Below are 18,838 nucleotides of genomic sequence, written 5' to 3' on the forward strand. Positions count from 1 at the left end.
ACTGACAGGATTCATTAAAATAATTAATTTTTAAATGAAAATTATGCATTTAATGTACCTTGAACTCAACCTTACCAAAATCAAATTTGCAATTAAAGGCAACTAATATTACAAGGTAATCAGTTTTTTTTATTATCAGGACAATAATATCAAGAAAAACAATTTTGAAAAAACAGTGTTGATAAAAATTCATTCAGGAAATTCTAAATATATTTTGATCCATTCAGTTAAAGAATTATGACCTGAGGGAATAAGGGTAATTTTTAAAACTAAAATTAACATGTGGATTGTTCTGTGTACTAAAATCAGACAAATGGGTGATACCTGTGCTTTGCTGATCATGTGTAAAGAATAGGAAGGAGGAGGCAGAGTAACAGGAACAAAGAAGAACTGCAAAGCCCAAAGTCAGTGTTTTCTCTGATGGATACCTCTAGAAAACATTTTACAGCCCAGAATATGACACTTTTAGAGCAACCTTCCAGTAATAGTTATATAATAATAATAATAATAAAAAAAAATAATACACCCCCCCAAATTATTTTAAGATAAATACTTTTTAAAGGAGATGTTTGATAAGACAGTGGTGAATCCTTTAATTCTTTTTTTCTTTTTCTTTCTCTTTTTTTTTTTTGCCTGTCTTCGCACTTTTTGTGGGTGTGTTTCTTCTACCCAAATCTATAGAGCTAGCAAAGACATAATGTAAGTACAAGTAGGGATGAATTAATCAGCAGAGATGGAAAACGTTACCCAGACACAGGGTTTTTTTTGTGCATGCGTACCAAAATCTGCTTTTTTGAAGGGTATTTAACTACATTTCAATGTAGACAAAAGTAGAATGAGATCCCTTAGTACCATTTGAAAATCTGTCACTACAAAATAAAGGTTTGAGGCTGTAGCTCCTGATCTAAATAGAAGTATGTCTTCATCAGCAATTTCGTTGGACCTTTCTTAATCAAACAGCATGATATACCTGATTTTACTAGCCACTCTTGTTTATGTTTCTGTTAATCAGTGTTCAGTTTCCACCTGAAAGCAGACTAATATCATGGAGAGAGAGAGAAGCCATGGTTGAGAAAGATTGTGACAGCATAATTTCTAGAACAAACATGATCTTCTCTGGCTAGAATTGAATTAATGGTTACTTACTTTTTCAAGGATCAGATGATTCTTCCTCCTTATCAATCTTGCATTGACTGCCAGGAAAAGGATCCACAAACTGAACTCCAGAAAACTATTCAAAATGAAATCATGAACTTGCGAGAAGTAATGGCATTTGCTCCGTCTGCAGAAAATTTACTATGCTGAGCTCTCTTTAGGTATGGTCACACCATGATGGGATGGCAAGTGGTCTGCAGCAGAGACACAGAACAGTAGCTTGAATTAACCAGACAATTTTAAGCTTCACAGCTTTACTACTTATGTATTACTACTACCATGATAAACAGGATTCTTTCAAACTTCCTCTGCTTTGGCTCTTCTGCAAGACAAGATGCTTTCAAAATAAATTAAGATTAACTGAAAATTCCATTAAGAAATATTTTGAGATTTTAGACAACTTCTTAGGTGATCTTTATATAATTTGGGTATGTAATATTCACAAACAGTACATGACAAGCTAGAAAAATACAATAAGAGTTCTTTTTCCTATAGCTCTGTTTTAACTACTGGAAATCTCTTCAACCCTAGACGTCTTATTATAAGAAAGACTTTATTAAACTCTAACAAGTTCAGCAAACAGCACAAAAATATCACAGGGATGGAGAAACTGGCATAGAGGAAAAAATTAAGAAGGGTAAATATGTATAAATTAGCTATGAGAATAAGGGAGAGACAGTTACAAATCTTAATAGCAATCAAAGTGTACTGTAAGCACCAAGGGAGATTATTAGGTTTTGAGCAGTTGGAGAATGAAAATATTTAAGCTGAGTATTAGGAAACATTTCTTTGATAGTTAAATATATTAATTCATTGAATATTTTCCTAGCAGAATAGCAGAAACTACTAAAGTTTGATGGATAAAACATTAGAAAATTTATTACGTGGAATTATTCTACTTTGTTAAGCATAAGAATGACTTATTAGAATTAGGACTTCTCAAACTCAATGGGTTTTTCCAGCATATCCTAGAGGACCTCCGTATTTCCTCTTCAGAAGTTTGATAGTGATTCCAACACAGGGAAATTCAAGGAAAAAAAGGAAACAAGCAATAAGAAGAATACCGGAAGCTCCAAAACTTACCAGAAATAAGGGATGGAAGAAACAACATAAAGTCTGAGACAGTAAAGGACTTTGGAGCCATGATTGTTTTCTAGGAAATACACCCAGATGGTTATAATGGTATGCATGCAGTTGCTTTGCTGTTTTTGAGTTTGGGACTTCTTTTTTTTCACCAAAAAGCGTATAGAACATAGAGTAATTCAGCAATTCAGTTGTGTTTTCAGGTTTTTTGCCATTAGTTTCACCCAGGTTTCTTCTGTCAAATTTCTTAAGAAGAAGAAACACAGGTTTTACAGTGATTATCAACTAGTATGGAAATTGATGTGACACAATGATATAGGAATGTATGGGAGTCTAAATGTTGAGAAAACATACAGGCAGAGCAGAGATTAAAGAGGTTTTGGTTTATTTGGTTTTGGTTTTTTAAAGAAAAAAATTATTTTAGATTGTAACCTGGCACAAGTAATTTCTCTCTTGAGAAATAGATTCATCTTGATATATAATCCCAGAAATATTACTTCAGCTAAGAAAGTAAATAAAAATGTATTTTTTCTTTTTTTTAGGTTTTAATGAAGAATTTTTTTTTACAACACAGTGTTCAGAAAAATAAGAACTATGTATATTGTCAAAAAATGCAAATAAATTACAGACTTTTTTTTTATTAATAGAAAGTGGAGTTGTTAAATTTTTACGTAAACTTCAGTCATGAGCTGACCTCTGAGTTTCAAGCATTAGGTCATGAAGTATTAACAATTGTTTTCTAATTCTGAATGTAAAAAGGTTTTATTCCATGATACCCTTCAAAAATCTTATTGTCTCAGCAGAGTAATTTGTGTAAGAAGTAAAATAAGATTTGTCTACAGCTAGGAGTTAAGCCCTGGGGTCCGCATACCAATGCCTGAGGGACTGTGTTAGCGAGGTCCTTTGGTCTGACATCTCAGTGGAGGTTAGGGATGGAGTTCCATAGGTCATTAAGGGTTATTGACATGCTAGAAACCATGGAAGCACCTGAGAACAGTCACATAGGAATTAGTGCTTGTCCCCCAAATAAGATGTTGGGATCAATCTACACTAATGCATGCAGCATGGGCAACAAACAGTAGGAGCTGGAAGCCATTATGCATCTGGAAAACTATGATAGAATTGCAATCATGGAAACATGGTGGGATGACTCACACAACTGGAGTGTTGCAACGGATGGGTATAAACTTTTCAGAACAGATAGTCAAGCAAGTAGAGGCAGTGGGTAGCCCTGTATGTTAGGGAGTGTTTTGACTGTCTAGAGCTTGACAATGGTGATGAAAGGGCCAAGTGTTTATGGGTAAGAGTCACAGGAAAGGCCATCAAGGCAGGTATCATGGTGGGAGTCTGTTACAGACCACCTAACCAGGATGAAAAGGCATATGAAATATGCTGTTAGCAGCTAGGAGAATTCTCACAATCACTAGCTCTTGTTTTTGTTAGCCCAGATGTCTGCTGGAAATACTATACAGTGGTGAGGAAACAGTCTAGGAGGTTCATGGAGTGTGTGGAAGACAACTTCCTGACACAGTTGGTGAGTAAGCCTAACAGGAAAGGCATCCTGCTGGACCTGTTTTTTGCAAACAGAGAAGGACTTTGTGGATGATGTGAAGGCTGGAGGCTGTCTCGGGCACAGCGATCCTGAAATGATAGTCTTCAATTCTCAGAGAAGTAAGGAGGGTAGTTAGCAGAACTGCTACCTTGGACGTCCAGAGGGCAGACTTTGGACTGTTCAGGGGCCTGGTTGACAAAGTCCGTTGTGAGGCAGTCCTGAAGGGCAAAGGAGTCCAGGAAGGCTGGACATTCTTCAGGAAGGAAGTCTTAAAAGTGCAGGAGCAGACCATCCCCATGTGCTGAAAGACAAGCTGGCAGGGAAGAAGACCTGCCTAGCTGAACAGAGAGATTTGGCTGGAACTCAGGAAAAAAAAGAGGTTTTGACCTTTGGAAGAAGGGGCATTCAACTCAGGGCTACAAAGTTGTCATGAGGTCATGCAGGGAGAAAATTAGAAGGGCCAATGCCCAACTAGAATTTAATCTGGTGTGAGACACTGAAAGAGTTAATGTCTCAAACATTGTGGTGGGGCAAGTTCTGCATAATGACGAACTGCATAGCAAGGAACTCTGCATAGCAAGGAACCACAGGTGAAAAGAAGCCGATCAGCACAGACATGAGCAACAGGACAGGGAGGGTGTGCTGGAGGGTGCACAGCTCCCTGTTTATATGTGATGTTCCGATATGCTGAGCAGGGCAGCTCACTATGCATGGCCAAAGATCAAAAAATGTTCATGTCTGCAGGGAAGGAGAACTCCCCAAATGACCCCCAAGCCCACTGACCCATTTCCCAAAGGTTTCTGAAAACACAAACGATACACGACACCTAATTAGCCTAATCAGTTCAAGGCCCACCTGAAGGAGGGGCAAGGATGATAAAAGAACGCAAACTGAAGTCCCATGTGCATGCGCCCACTGGAACTGGACCCCTAGGCTGACTGAACCAATGCTAGACACAGAACTGGTGAAATTTTCCCTTTTCTCTTCCTTTTTCTCTCTGCCTTGCTCTCTCTTTCTTTTTCCTTTATCTATAATCCCTACACCCCATTCCTTTAGACGGAAATAATTGACCAAGTGTGGGACTAAGAGTGGATCTAGCTGTCCGTAGGCTCTTCTCTGAGACGAAGTCTAAAAAGCAAAGGGGTTCACTCTGAACCTTGTGACTCAATGAGAGCGCTTTCTTTATTCTCTGAATTGATGTAGATGGTTACCATGGGTTATGTGGTTTACTGGGGCAGTCTCATGCCAATTCCTGTTGTGAGAAACCCTGCCACCTACTGTTATACTTCCCATGTTCAGGTTGCTTCTGTCATGAATAAAATGTTTAGTTGATCCTCCACAGTGTTGTTTCACCTTGATTTAGCTGGAGGGAATTCTGAACTCAACATGGCTCCCTGGTCTGTCCAGCCTAGGTCGTGACACCTGGCTACCACAGTAAAAGACAATAGAAGATGTTTCTATAAATACATTAACAACAAAAGGAGGGCTAAGGAGAATCTCCATCCTTTATGGGATGCAGGAGGAAATGCAGTGACAAAGGATGATGAAAAGGCTGAGGTACTTAATGCCTTCTTTGCCGTAGACTTATACAGTAAGACCAATTGTTCTCAGGCTACCTAGCCTGCTGAGCTGAAAGGCAGGGACAGGGAGCAGAACGAAGCCCCCCATAAGCCAAGGGGAAATGGTTAGCAACCTGATACACCACTTAGACACACACAGGTCTATGAGGCCAGATAGCATCCACCCAAGGGTACTGATGGAGTTGGCAGTGCTCACAAAGTCACTTTCCATCATTTGTCAGCTGTCCTGGCAAAACAAGGAGGTCCCCATTGACTGGAGGTTAGCAAATGTGATGATAATCTACAAGAAGGGCCAGAAGGAGGATCTGGGGAGCTACAGACCTGTCAACCTGACCTTGGTGCTGGAGAAGGTTATGGAGCAGATCAACTTGAGTGCCATCACACAGCAGGTACAGCACAACCAGGTGATCAGGCCCAGTCAGCCTTGGTTTATGAAAGGCAGGTCCTACCTGACTAACCTGACCTCCTTCTATGACAACGTGACCTGCTTAGTGGATGAGGGAAAGCCTGTGGATGTTGCTTACCTGGACTTTAGTAAAGTCCACAACATTTTCATGCTCGCTGTAACAGCAGTAGTGGAACTACTCTTTTTTCACCCTGTTTCTACAGCTGACCTACCCCAGTCAAATCACAATAAAACAGATCCTGGGTTTCAGTGGTGCTTGGCCTGAAATTGGTGATAGGGTATCTTTGGCAAAAAAAGCCCAAACTCACTGCACTTAATTGCAAGGAACATAAGAAAACTCATTTTATAGGTACGGAAGATTGTTTTTCTTAGAATTATCTGTACCAGTTTACTCTAAAATAAGTAAGTAAAATACTTTATTAATTCCAAAGGAATGTCCAAATAGATGTTAAGTCTATTTCAGCAGTTAAAAGAAGAATTACCTGGGGAAGAAGTAATGCACCTGTTCTGTCTGTTTAGTATTTTTCTTTGGGTTTTTTTTTTTTTTTTTTGCTTTCTTGGTAGCATTATATCTGTTCACAGACTCAGATTATGTTGGTTTACTGTAATCTATCTGCAGATATACATTTAACGACCCCCCCAAACCTCTGTATCCTTTATTCATTTGCATTTTATTGTTTTTCTCTGCCTATATAATTTTTTTTTTTATTTTCTACATCTGTTATTTATCTGTATGAAGTATTTGAAAATAATTTCAAGAAGAAGTTAGACAAAGTTAAAGTTTTATCATTTCAGTAGAACCATTTACCTTAATGATTTCCAATAAAATTATTTTCTTTGCAGAAACTTATTTCTCATTTAGTAGTAGGGCAGGTTTTACTGTATTTTACCAAGGTATTCCAACAGCTGAGTTACTGAGAATCTTTGAAATATTATCTTTATCTTAATGGACAAAAAATTCTCAGTAGGTCATTTCTGTGATGGGTGTATTCTGTCATGTAGGAAAAATTTACTCAGCATCCTTTGAAGTATATAAACTATTTTCATAAAGAATTCAAAATAGTGCACATTTTTATATAGCTAGGCTTCTGATCTGTTTTTCTTCCCTGTTCGTTCTAAGATATATTGTTTGTTTGAAAGTCCAGCACAGTATATTTCTTATTTTACCAGCTGGAGTTAGACATATATTATAGCAAGTGGATAACAAAGTTGGTGGACTTTCCTTAGAGCTATTAATTTTCACATACTTTCTAAAATGTATGAATTCTAGAGGTATTTGCAGGTATCAAAGATATGCAAAGATATTTTGTCTTCCTTTGTGGCCACTGAAAAAAACACGGACAGTCCTGAAATCAAAATGCTTTTCTTTGGCTTGTTCAACTGAAAACCCCTGTATCCTAGAATGATCTGATTTTATTTAGTGTTCAGAGGAGTCACAGTGTTAGGTGTGGTCTCAGCTGTCATTCAGGTGCCTCAAAACCACATTCATCTTTATGACTGATGCTCCTTAGCCAGCTCATAAATTTTGGGCTGCACTAAAGGTCTGCAATAGTTCAGGTTGCTGAAATTTCATTATATCACAGCAACTGCAGTCCAGCTGCAGAATGACTGGACCTTAGGACAGAAGGAAGGTATGACACACATGAACCACTGATTCTACTAAGCATTTTGTCAGCAGAGACAGACATAGAGTGGGTATGACAAATCCATAATGAAACATAGCAGTTTGATTTGAAAATATAGACTATTTAATTCTAGATCAGCTTGAAAAAGATACCTAACTTTCTCTGTTTCTTACTTTTTTTTTTTCAATTAATATTAAAAGGATGACATTTTGCTATGCAGACATTTCAGTTTCTATTGAAAAGCATATAATTAAAGTTTTCCATTCAATTGTAATAAGTATTTAGGTAAACCATTTCAAAAGGATACCAACCAGAATTGTGTATGGCAGAACAAATTCCTTCCTGTGCTCTAACTTCATTATGCTCTTCCATACTCTTCAAGACAGAAACAGAAAGAAAGAAGCTGTTTTGCTAACAGGGAATTGAGATGGTATTGGCAGTGAAATATTTTCCAGATGCTTTTAAGTTTTTTTATATATCAGCAAGACAGAAAAAAAAAAAAAAAAAAAAAAAAAAAAAAAAAAAAAAAAGAAGAAAGAAAAAGAAGAAATAGAAATCATAATCCCATCCTCCCATCCTCTTCTTTTTTCTTTTATTTTCTTTTTTCCTGGTTTTCTTTGTTGTTGGTTTTTGTGTTTGTTTTTTTTTCCTACTGGGTGACTTTTTGTGTTACCCCAGCTATGACATTCTTGAGAATGTAGAATTTTGAGTAATTGTTCTGAGAGTAGAGGGGGAGAATTATCTCCCTTGACCTGCTGGCCACGCTTCTTTTTATGCAGACCAGGATACAATTGGCTTTCTGGGCTGCAAACACACATTGCTGGCTCATGTCAAATTTTTCATCTACCAGTATCCCCAAGTCCTTCTCTGCAGGGCTGCTCTCAATCCCTTCATTGCCCAGCCTGTACTGATACTCAGGATTGCTCTGACCCAGCTGCAAGACCTTGTACTTGACCTTGTTGAACTTCATGAGGTCCACATTAGCTCATACTTAATCCTGTCAAAGTCCCTCTGGATGGCATCCCTTCCAACAAGCAAATCAACTGTACCACTCAGCTTAATGTCAGCTGCAAACTTGCTGAGGGTGTACTCAATCTCACTGTCTATGTCATTGATAAAGAAATTAAATATTTGTCCCAATATGGACCCTGGAGGAACATGACTCATTACTGGTTTCCACTTGGACATTGAGCCATTGACTGTAACTCTTTGGACACAGCCATCCAGCCAATTCTTCATCCATCTAAAAGTCTATCCATCAAACTAATATTGCTCCAATTTAGAGGTAAGAATGTTGTGGAGGTTTATATCAAAGTTCTTACAGATGTTCACATAGCTCTTCCCTTATCCACTTATGCAGTCACTCCATCACAGATGGTGACTAGATTAGTCAGGCACAATTTGCTCTTGGTGAAGTCATGTTGGCTGTCTCTAATCACTTCCCTGTCTTCCATGTTTTGACATATCTTCTAGGAGAATCTGTTCCATGATTTTACTAGGCATGGAAAAGAGGCTGGTTGGTAATTCTCTAGGTCCTCTTTTTGACCCATTTTAAAACAGGGTAAGATATTCCCTTTTTCCAGTCACTGGGCACTTCACCTGACTGCTATGACTTTTCGGATGTGTGGCTCAGCAATTATATCAGTCAACTCCCTCAGGACTCTGGGGTGCATCTTGACAGGTCCCATGGACTTGTGTATGTTCAGGAGACTTAGGTGTCTCAACCCTGATCTTCTCTTATTTTGTTCCCCCAGTCCATGCCTTGATGTTCAAGAACATATGTGGAAAGAGACATTACCCTTGAAAAATGAGGCAAAAAAATTGTTGAGTACCTCCGCTTTCTCCATGTCTGTTGTCATTAGTACTCCTGTCCTATTTATCATGGTGGTACATTTTCTTTAACCTTCATTTTCTGACCAATGTATCTGTAGAAGCCCTTCATTATTATTCTTTTCCTCCCCTGCCAAATTTAACTCCGGCTGTGCCCTAGTTTTCTTTTCCCATGCCTACAGATTTGGGCAACGGCCCTATATTCATCCCAGGATACATGTCCCTGGTTCCTCTGCCTGTGTATTTCTTTCTCACATTTTAGTTTGACCAGGAGGTCTTTACTGAGTCATGCTAGTCTCCTGCTTTCCTTGCCTGATTTCTTACATGTGGGAATTGAGAGGTCTTGCACTCCAAGAATAATGTTCTTAAAAAAATCTCATCTCTGTTCAGCTCCTTTATCTTTGAGACCAGTTTCCCAGGCTGTCTCATCCACTAATTCCTTAAACAACTGAAAATTTACTTTCCTAAAGTTCAGTGTCTTGACTCTAGTCTTCACCTGGCCCATATCCCTCCAGAGTGTGAATTCCACCAGGTAATGATTACTTAAGCCCAGGCTGCCACCAATCTTGACCTCTCTAATGAGTTCATCTGTGTTTGTAAGCAGCAAGTCTAGTAACAATTCTCCTCTGGTTAGGTGGTCTATCGTCTGGATTAAGAAATTATCTTCAACACACTCCAGGAAACTCCTGGACTGCTTACACCTTGCTGTGCCTCTTTTCCAGCAGATGTCAGGCTGACTGAAGTCTTCCAGCAGGATTAGGGTCTGCAAGCACAATACTTCCTCTTAACAGCCTCCCCTTGGTTGGGCAGCCTGTAGTAAAGACCAGCCATGAAGTTTCCTTTGTTCTCTTGACTCTTAATTTTTATCCATAAACTGTCCACCCATTCACCGCTGTTTTTCAAAGACACCTCTGAGCAGTCAATAATTTTTTTTACACAGAGGGCAACTCCCCTGCTCCTCCTTCCTAGCCTATCTGTGAAGGCAGTTTTAATAATGACACCAGTACTAAATTTTTAACTTTATTAAGCTGAAATGATTTTTCTTAGCAACTTAGTAACAAGTCACCACCCTGTGTTAAAGTTTTGACCTACTCTAAAAAAATTGTTAAGTAAAAACCATCCTTGTTAGCCAACAATCTCCAACAACTTTTGGACTTGGTAATATTTAATGGTGTTAGAAAGAGAAAGAATGTAGTGTTTGGTTTGGTTTTGGTAAAAATTCAAAAGACAACATTTTTATTGGATGCTAACTTCTGTTCATTCTTTTTCATTATCAGCAGGACGGTTACTGAGTGATGTTTCTACTGTGTACACCAACCCAGAGAAGATCTTGAAGTTGAAAGGCACTCATATCTAATTTATAAAACTGAAAATCCCTGTTCAGCTATATTTCTGCTAAAGGTGGGGAGTGATCTGAGGTAGTACCAAGCCCCCAGGATGTGATCCACACTGTGTAGGGTGATGCACTGTTCTCTGGTTCATTCTGGACTTATCTGTGGCAGAAACTCAGGCATAAAGACAGAGGAGGATCAGTGCTCCCCTCTAACACACTTTATCTACAGCACTGAAATTCTCTTCAGAGAACAACAGTCCTTCCTCCCTCCTTCCTTCACTCCCTTTCCCCCTTTCTCCCCGCTTCCTTCTTTCTTACTTTCTTTCTTACTTCCAAGTTTCTTAAAGTTATATCTCTGCTTAGATGTGTGCTAGTGTAGATGTGACTGAACAGCCCAGCAACTCTTTTACCTAGATGTGACCCAAACCAAAAGCCAAGCATTGTACTTGACTCAGAGCATACCTAGTACACCTGGGTAAGACAGAACACTTCAGAAAATGTAATGATGACTGTCACATTTGTATAAAAAACAGACAGATGAAGAAAAGTATATCTTCTTTTCTTTTTTTTTTTTTAATAAGAACAAAGAGTGTTAGAGAACTGCAGAGTAAGAAGTCTCTCTTCAGTTTCTATTTTTGCCTAAGAGTTTTCAAAGCTACTTCTTCAGAAAATGATTTAGCCACCAGACCATAACCATAACCTGTTGGGCAGGAGTATGCTCCATCATGCTGTTATGATTTGCAGCCGTCAGGAAGGAATTCAGCATTCATAAAGCAGGGAGAAAGAAAGAGAGTGAACATGATGAGATAGCATTGACTTGCTGCCTGATGGATACAGCATTTTTCCTGAGAAATTTTAACCCTGTCAAACTGAGGGTAGAATTTAGGCTAAGTTTGCCATCTGCTTGGATAAAGCTTTCATCTGAAATTTCAAATTATATTATTAAAAGCTCTAATATGGAGTTTATGTTCCATTAGAGTGAGTTGAGGAATGGTTTCTTGATCCTGACTGGATTTAGGTATAAACTATTCACCTTATTCCCCTCCATGGGTAGGTGCCTCAGCTTCTCATAGTTCTGGACATAGGTGTTTAGGTTTATTTGTGAACCCAGTCCAATAAAATCTAGTATATTACGTAGCACTTCCTATATGTCAGAGTAGGAGGATGGTGATAAAACACTCAACATATTGTCCCAACTTAACCACTCATGCTTATTTGTTCCCAAAATATCTCTCCTATGAGGCTTATGGTGCTTGCTGACAGGTAAGTTTTTTAATATCCTCAGACAAGTAGTCCTCTTCTGAAGCTTAACTGATGAATTCCTAGAAGCATCAGCAGAATTGTAAGTACTTGAAAAAGGGTAACCCTTTGCTTACAAGTTAGTTGTAGGAGTTAGTCAGTGTTTATTGGGGCCTACAACATCAGTACTACTTCATTTACTTCTAAAGCTGCAAGCATACAGCAAACAATCTCTTGTTTAGATCTGAATTGTTTATGAATTTCTGAAAAAGATTGGGAGGAATGATAATATTTTTTTAGGACATTGATTTTGCTAATTGTCTCTGTGCTTACATGTAGTGGAAGATTGATATTTTTTGCCAGTCAAGAATATTGGGTTAATCCTTGGAGCTGCACTTAAACAGTATGATAGTTTGACCTGTGGCCCATCATCTAAGAGAGAGGGAGTGATAACAAAATTTATTCAATTATTTAGTTTCTTGATATGCTCTCTGGGACTGACATATAACAAAGGTTACATAAAGAGAAAGAGTAGCAGAATTTATTTCTTTGTTAAGCAAAATTAGTTTGATATGATTATCATTTCAGGGTCTTTTTGTTCACAACTTGCCTAAATATAGATTGAGATTTAATAGGTAAGTAAAACAACTTCATAAATTAATTTCATTTAAATTTTAATCTAGAAAAATGCTGTGTGGGTATATTCTATGCATAATAAGTAATGCTACTTCCAAATAACAGAAGGCCCAGCATTTCCATTGTGGGACTGATTTTCATTTGATTCAAATGTTGTTAAGCAAAAGGAGGATGGGGATTTTCCAACAGAAATTTTAGCAATTGAAAGAAAAAGCCTTGATCAAAATATACTTTTTTGCCCAACAGTTTTGCTGAACTTTCCTTCTAAAAGTACTCTGGCTCTGTACCTTAGAGTAAGAATCTGAAAGTGACACAGAAGTGCAGACGTGCAATTCTTTATTTTTATAAAGAGTCCAACTTTATCTGCTCAGTTCAGAAATAAACAAACAAACCAACAAAAACCCCAACCAAACTAGCTTGTATATATCAAACTTAATTTTCTTTAGCAGCTTAAACCTCTTTAGATACCTTCTTTTGCAGTACTATTTTGACTGAGCTGTTCCATCTCAAAGCACTATTAAACCAAGCAATGAAGAGCTGATGCCTCTTAACAGAAGTGTTCCTGGCGCCTGGAACATGGTGTCCATTGTGTATTCACAAATGGACTCTTTCTTCTTGCCCATCCATCTCCTTTTCCTGTCCTGTTCTTAACTCAAATATGAAGAAAATTAGGTCTTCTGATAGGCAGATCTTTTCTATAGAGAGGAAAATAGTAAGTATAGGTCTAAATGCAAAGGGCCCAAGACACATTACTTCTACTGGAGATGTGCCATGCATCAGCACACATGTTTGAATTCTGACACACTGAAGACACTTTGGTGTTACTGCACTTCCACACAAATTTAACAGGAAAGCAGTGTGGGAGAAAAGAAAGAAGAGAGAACAATTGTCTGCTGAAACAACCTGGAGAGAAAAAAAAATTATTGGTGAAGAATTTGCTGGACAACAGGACTTGATGCAGAGGCTTACAGCAGACTATGCCTTTGAGCTGAAAACAGAAGAGACTGGAGTACGCTTAATTGACAACTGGCTGGCTTGAAAAATACATGTAGGAAAAGGAGAATTCACCTGAAGTTGACAGATAAAAAGAAAATATGAAGCTAGAAATTGGCTAAGCAAAAAAATACAGCTTTTTGGAAACTAATGCAGATTCAAAAATGTAGAAAATGGGGAGGGGGGGAATGTGATAAGGAGATAGAATGTTCAGAGACTAGATTGGAGCCTCAGTTAGAAAGAAACCTTGGGATTACTGTTGTTCTGATTTCACAGTTTGACAAGTGATGCAGCAGCGCTTAAGTCCTATTGTAAAGACAGAGAAAACAGAAAACAATGAGAAAGGGAACAGTAGACTGATTGAACTTCATTCCAAATAAACTATTTCTCCTTGACAAAAGACTGGAGATGGCTGCAAGAAAAACATTCTTTCTGTTACCTGTCCTCTCCTTAGATCTTGAAAGCAGTGGAAATCACTGAAGCTACGTATTAACTGGAGACTGAGTGCTTTGTCTTCCTAAAGGTTGTGTAACATTACTAGTATTTAATTTCACATCTGAGGTGAAAGGAAATAGAAAAGAATTGCATATTGAACACAAGATGGTCTAGATGATAAGAAGCTGAAGAAAGATAGGAAAGGCTATACAGATATATCAAAAAGTAGTAAGATAGAATAAAAAGGAGAGAATGACTTCTTAAAGAGTCCATGTTACTGAGTGCAAAACTTGTAGAAGACATAAACACATGACTTTTTTTTTTTTTTTTTTCTTTAATATTACGGAAAGAAATTCTGAACTAGGTAGTAGGAAAAATAAACATTTTATGAATATTTAAAGGATTCTATAGCTCTTCCAATGGGATATTTCCCTTTTCCCCACTGGGAGTTGTGGGTACAGGGAATGAAACAAGGAACAGGTCATCTTTGGACAACAGTTATAGTGAATTACTTCACTAGAAGTGTTTAAAACAACAAGGAACCAAGAAAAATGACCTAACTGAAAGCCTGCCGAAGTTCAGTATTATCAAGAATGTATTAAAGTCTTCAGGTATTATCTGAAGAATATTTTCTTTGTAAGATAATTAATTAAACTTTTTGGGTTTTTTTTTCTTCTAACTCAAAAGAAACTTAGGCAAAAGAAGAATATTGGGATTGCCTAATTTTATAGGGAGAAATTGAGGTGAAGTTTCATAAAACGTTGGCAAATATTCCAAAAATGTATTGTATATGTGTCTGTGTGTGTCTTTGTGTTAAAGACCTAAAGATGTTGTATTGCCTCAACAGGTTTCAAAATAAGCCTATCTAATTAACAGAATTGTTTGAAGGAAAGATTAATCCCAAAGTGAGTAGATATTATGTACTATATATCTGGAATAGAAATTAGGTTGCTCTCTTTAGTTTTGTCAGTTTTTTCCCCCATCACTTAATCACTTCATTGTCATGACAGTATGTGTGGATATATATCATCTTTTTCAAAGGAAATCTTCACCTTTTAGAGCTTGCATCACTATGGTCTGACTTCTTCTATTACCAAAATAGCTTGCTTATTTTGATGCAGAAGTCTGTATTTTAGACTTCTGACTGTATTCAGCAGCAGAAGAAACTCCTTTCGCAGAACCTTTTCTTCAAACATGTTATCTCTCATCACCTGTAAGAGAACATTGTTCATATGTAATACAATTAAAAAAAAAATAAAAAAAGTACATTAGTTTCCTCTCATTTGCGAAGATTAGAATATAAGATAACACAGTCAACACCCAAAAGAAGATGGAAAAATTTTACTGGGCTTTAAAAGAATATATATTTTCAAAAGCTTATATCTGCTCCACCTCACTCTTTGTTACCTGTCTAAACTTATTCTATTCTTCTCACCCCTAATAACATTAGTGAGCTATTATAAGAACATCTGTAAACACAAATTAGATTGAGACAGAATCTACATCAAATCTTACCAATAAAAATTAACAATCACGACGACTGCATTTGAGGGCAATAAATAGGTCTTAAGTAAGCTTATGCATGCAGAAAGACTCTCCTAACAGCAGGAACACAAAAAAATATTTCATATCAGATATATTTGAAGGCTAAGATGCTTTTTGGGTCTCACCTAAACAAATGTGGATCACTGAAGTTTTTATTTGTATTAAATATGTTCTATTTGTACTCATAATTTAAAATGAGTATTGGGATCAAAAGAAAAGCATGCAAGGTGAGAGTTTGTTCTTTCCTGGATACTGTCAGTTCCGATTTTCATTCCACAGAGTTTACCAAGTAATTCGGAAGGTTGTTATAGGAGTGCAGAGAAAGAAAAGAAGAGCAAGGTGAGCTGAAGAAAAAAGTGATAAAGGCTTTCTGGGACTTGTTAGCATAATTACACGCTGCTTCTTATGCTTATTGACCATACCCTGAGCAGGGAATAGGCAAATGGAGTCTCTGAAAAGGAAAAGTAACTTCTCCAGGAAAAGTAGTAAGTAAGAAAATTATTTCAGGTGTCCAGATGACCTTACGGCCAGTACTGAAGTTGTTGTCAGTTCCTCTAGCAAGTCTTATGGACCATAAAGCATTTCTGTCCAACATACAATATGTACTTATCATTCATTTTCCTTCAGGATGGATTTTCAGACATCATAGGAGGCTTTACATGCAAATCAAAATTAAAAAAAAAATAAAAAAAATCTGTCTGGTTGAGTATAGATTGAAAATACATAGATGCTTAACAAAAGGCAATTATTAGCTAGCTTAATAGAAATGGAAATTAAATATAAACTGAAACAGAAGTGTTAGAAACATTGAAAGGACTATGAACTGATAAAGATGGTTTTATTCATTACTACATTCATTTTCTAAAACACAACAACATAAGAGAAGACACTGGATAATATCTTTAATAAGGGCAAACTTACAATAGATTATGAAACAGAGAGTTTTCATTAGGTACTCAAGAAGCCTGTAAGTGACTAATTAAAACTGTAGAAGTGAAAACAAAACAATGAATATTTCACATTTACATACATAATGTTCATCATTATTTATCCAAAAAGCTTTAGGGAAAGGGAAGGGTAACGTTGGTGAATCATAGTGTCATTATGTTGTTTTGAGATGCTGATTTGAGGGAATTGTATGCATACTTGAGAACTCATTTCCACAAGATGTAAGCAGTCTGTGGGCACTAACACTTTCAGAAACAACTTCTGAACTTGTTTCAGCAGCTCAACTTTCTCTTGATACAGTAGCCTAACAAATCATTTATAGTATGCTGCTACCTTTTCTTCACCAAGGAAACTTACAAATAATCTGTGAACTATTAACTATATTTCTCAGACCACTGGGAACACTGAAAAAGAGAAAAAAATACAGATATATTTTAAGTAAAGAAACTTGAATGCTCATTTGAAAATGGAGAAATAGTTGCTGACACTAGAATAGTCCTTCCAGCCACTTACAGGTATTTTTATTCTGTAGAACCAAAACCTAATAAAAACTAAATTACTGAGAACTTTCAGATTAATTATAGCCACTCTGAATTTGTTTTTCCATTCCCAACCCCGATGTTCCTTTTACTACTTGCTTTTTAATCCACATAAATGTGAAACACTTAACTGTATTCATGAACAATGATTTTGTAAAAAAAAAACATTCTCCTATGTTTGTTAACTTTGGCCTCCAGATTAAATGTACTCATATTGAAATTAAAATACAGAGGTTTAAGGGAAAATTTTATCATTAGAAGTCTAATAGGCTCATCCTGAGATTCTTCTCTTTTTAGGGTGTAGGTGATACCTCAACCACCACCAAAGGTTTGTGTGTGGTGAGAGAATCTTGGTCCACACCCTGGAATGTTTTCACAGCACTTACTAGGTACTATCCTAGATACTGTCAGGGCAGGCCCAAAACAGTGGACAAAGACAACAGCATGCAATATCCTGAAGAAGCTAAGGCCTGCCTGCTAGCCAGTTTTATTAGCTGTTCTGATAGCATGCCAAGGGCAGCCATAGACATAAAATTTACAAAATGTCATTTCCTTTGAACTGATAGCCATGTAACCCTGACAGATAAAACAGCATGCTACCTGTTTGAAAAGAAAGTCCGATTCTCTAAACTCTGTGGAGCTACAATTTCACTTACAAATACAATCCCTATAAAGGAAGTACAGTCACTTTTCAAGTTTAGTACCATAATGTAATTTTTGGATAATCATACTCTCAGATCTGCATAGTTATGAAAATTTGAATTATCTTCCTAGGCTTCTGATAGGACATGAGTTCAAAGTTTTAGCACATAGTGATAAGAAACCATTACGATTTAGTCAGGAAAAATGTTGCTGTCCTGAGTTGTCAGGGTTTGAATAGGTTTTGATGTCATCTATAATAATAGAACATGGATATTTTATTTTTTTACAAATAATTACGTATTATATGGACTGGAAGTGATATGCAATGAACTCTGCTGCAAAATTAAACTCTGAGCACCTTGACTTTGTCAGTCTATATTTTCACCCATTTGTACTGAACTGAAAAGCAGTTCTTGGCATGTTTCTAAACTGCTCTGCTAAAAGTAACATTCCATCCATTCCCAGTCATATGGATGCCTTTCCAAGGAACTATGCTTAATCATCAGTATATCTTTTCCCACAGGTAGCGCGTTATTCAGGATTAAACTCCAAAACCTTCAGTACCATCAGATATATTGAAAGGGAATGAAAGGGTTTGAAGTTTTGTACTTCGCTAGCTGAAGCCTTGAAAGAGTTGGCAACAAAACAAAAGCTCCACTTCAGAAAGCTAATAATTTTTTTCTCTTTAGGGAAGTGAGAAAGGCAGAACATCACATAGAAGCTTCTCATTTGAGTTGTTTATATTTAGCACATCTCTTGTCAGAACCCTTTTTAATTTATTTATCTACTGCATGTACATAAAAGCTTTCATTGTTGAGAGCTATTTATAGAATACAACCCAAAGGATGTAGTGTGGTTTCTGGAACAATTTCTAAAAGAGGACATCCATCATTAGCTTTAGTATATATTTATATATTATATATATTAGTATATTTAGTATATATTTGAGCATATACTCAGTATACATTTAGTATACATTAGCTTCAGTATACAAACATTTAATATCTCCTTTGAAAATACCACTGTACTTTACAAGCTGTATAGCAAGTATATTTCTGTGTGTGAAAAAAGTCACACAACTTTAAGCATAGGTTTCATAAACTTTTATTGGACAGAATATGTTTATTTCAAATGCTGCCCCCAGAAAGGTGTTTATTCTGAAATAAGAATATTTCAGAGAAAATATTACCTACCTGTATCTTTGAGAAGCTCTTTCATTCATAGATTGCTTTTTTTTTTTTTTTTTAATTCTTGAAGAAAGCATAAAAATGCCAAAGGGTGCGTTACTTTAGCATAT

Source organism: Accipiter gentilis, chromosome Z (assembly GCF_929443795.1).
Source record: "Accipiter gentilis chromosome Z, bAccGen1.1, whole genome shotgun sequence".
In the NCBI taxonomy this organism is placed as follows: domain Eukaryota; kingdom Metazoa; phylum Chordata; class Aves; order Accipitriformes; family Accipitridae; genus Astur; species Astur gentilis.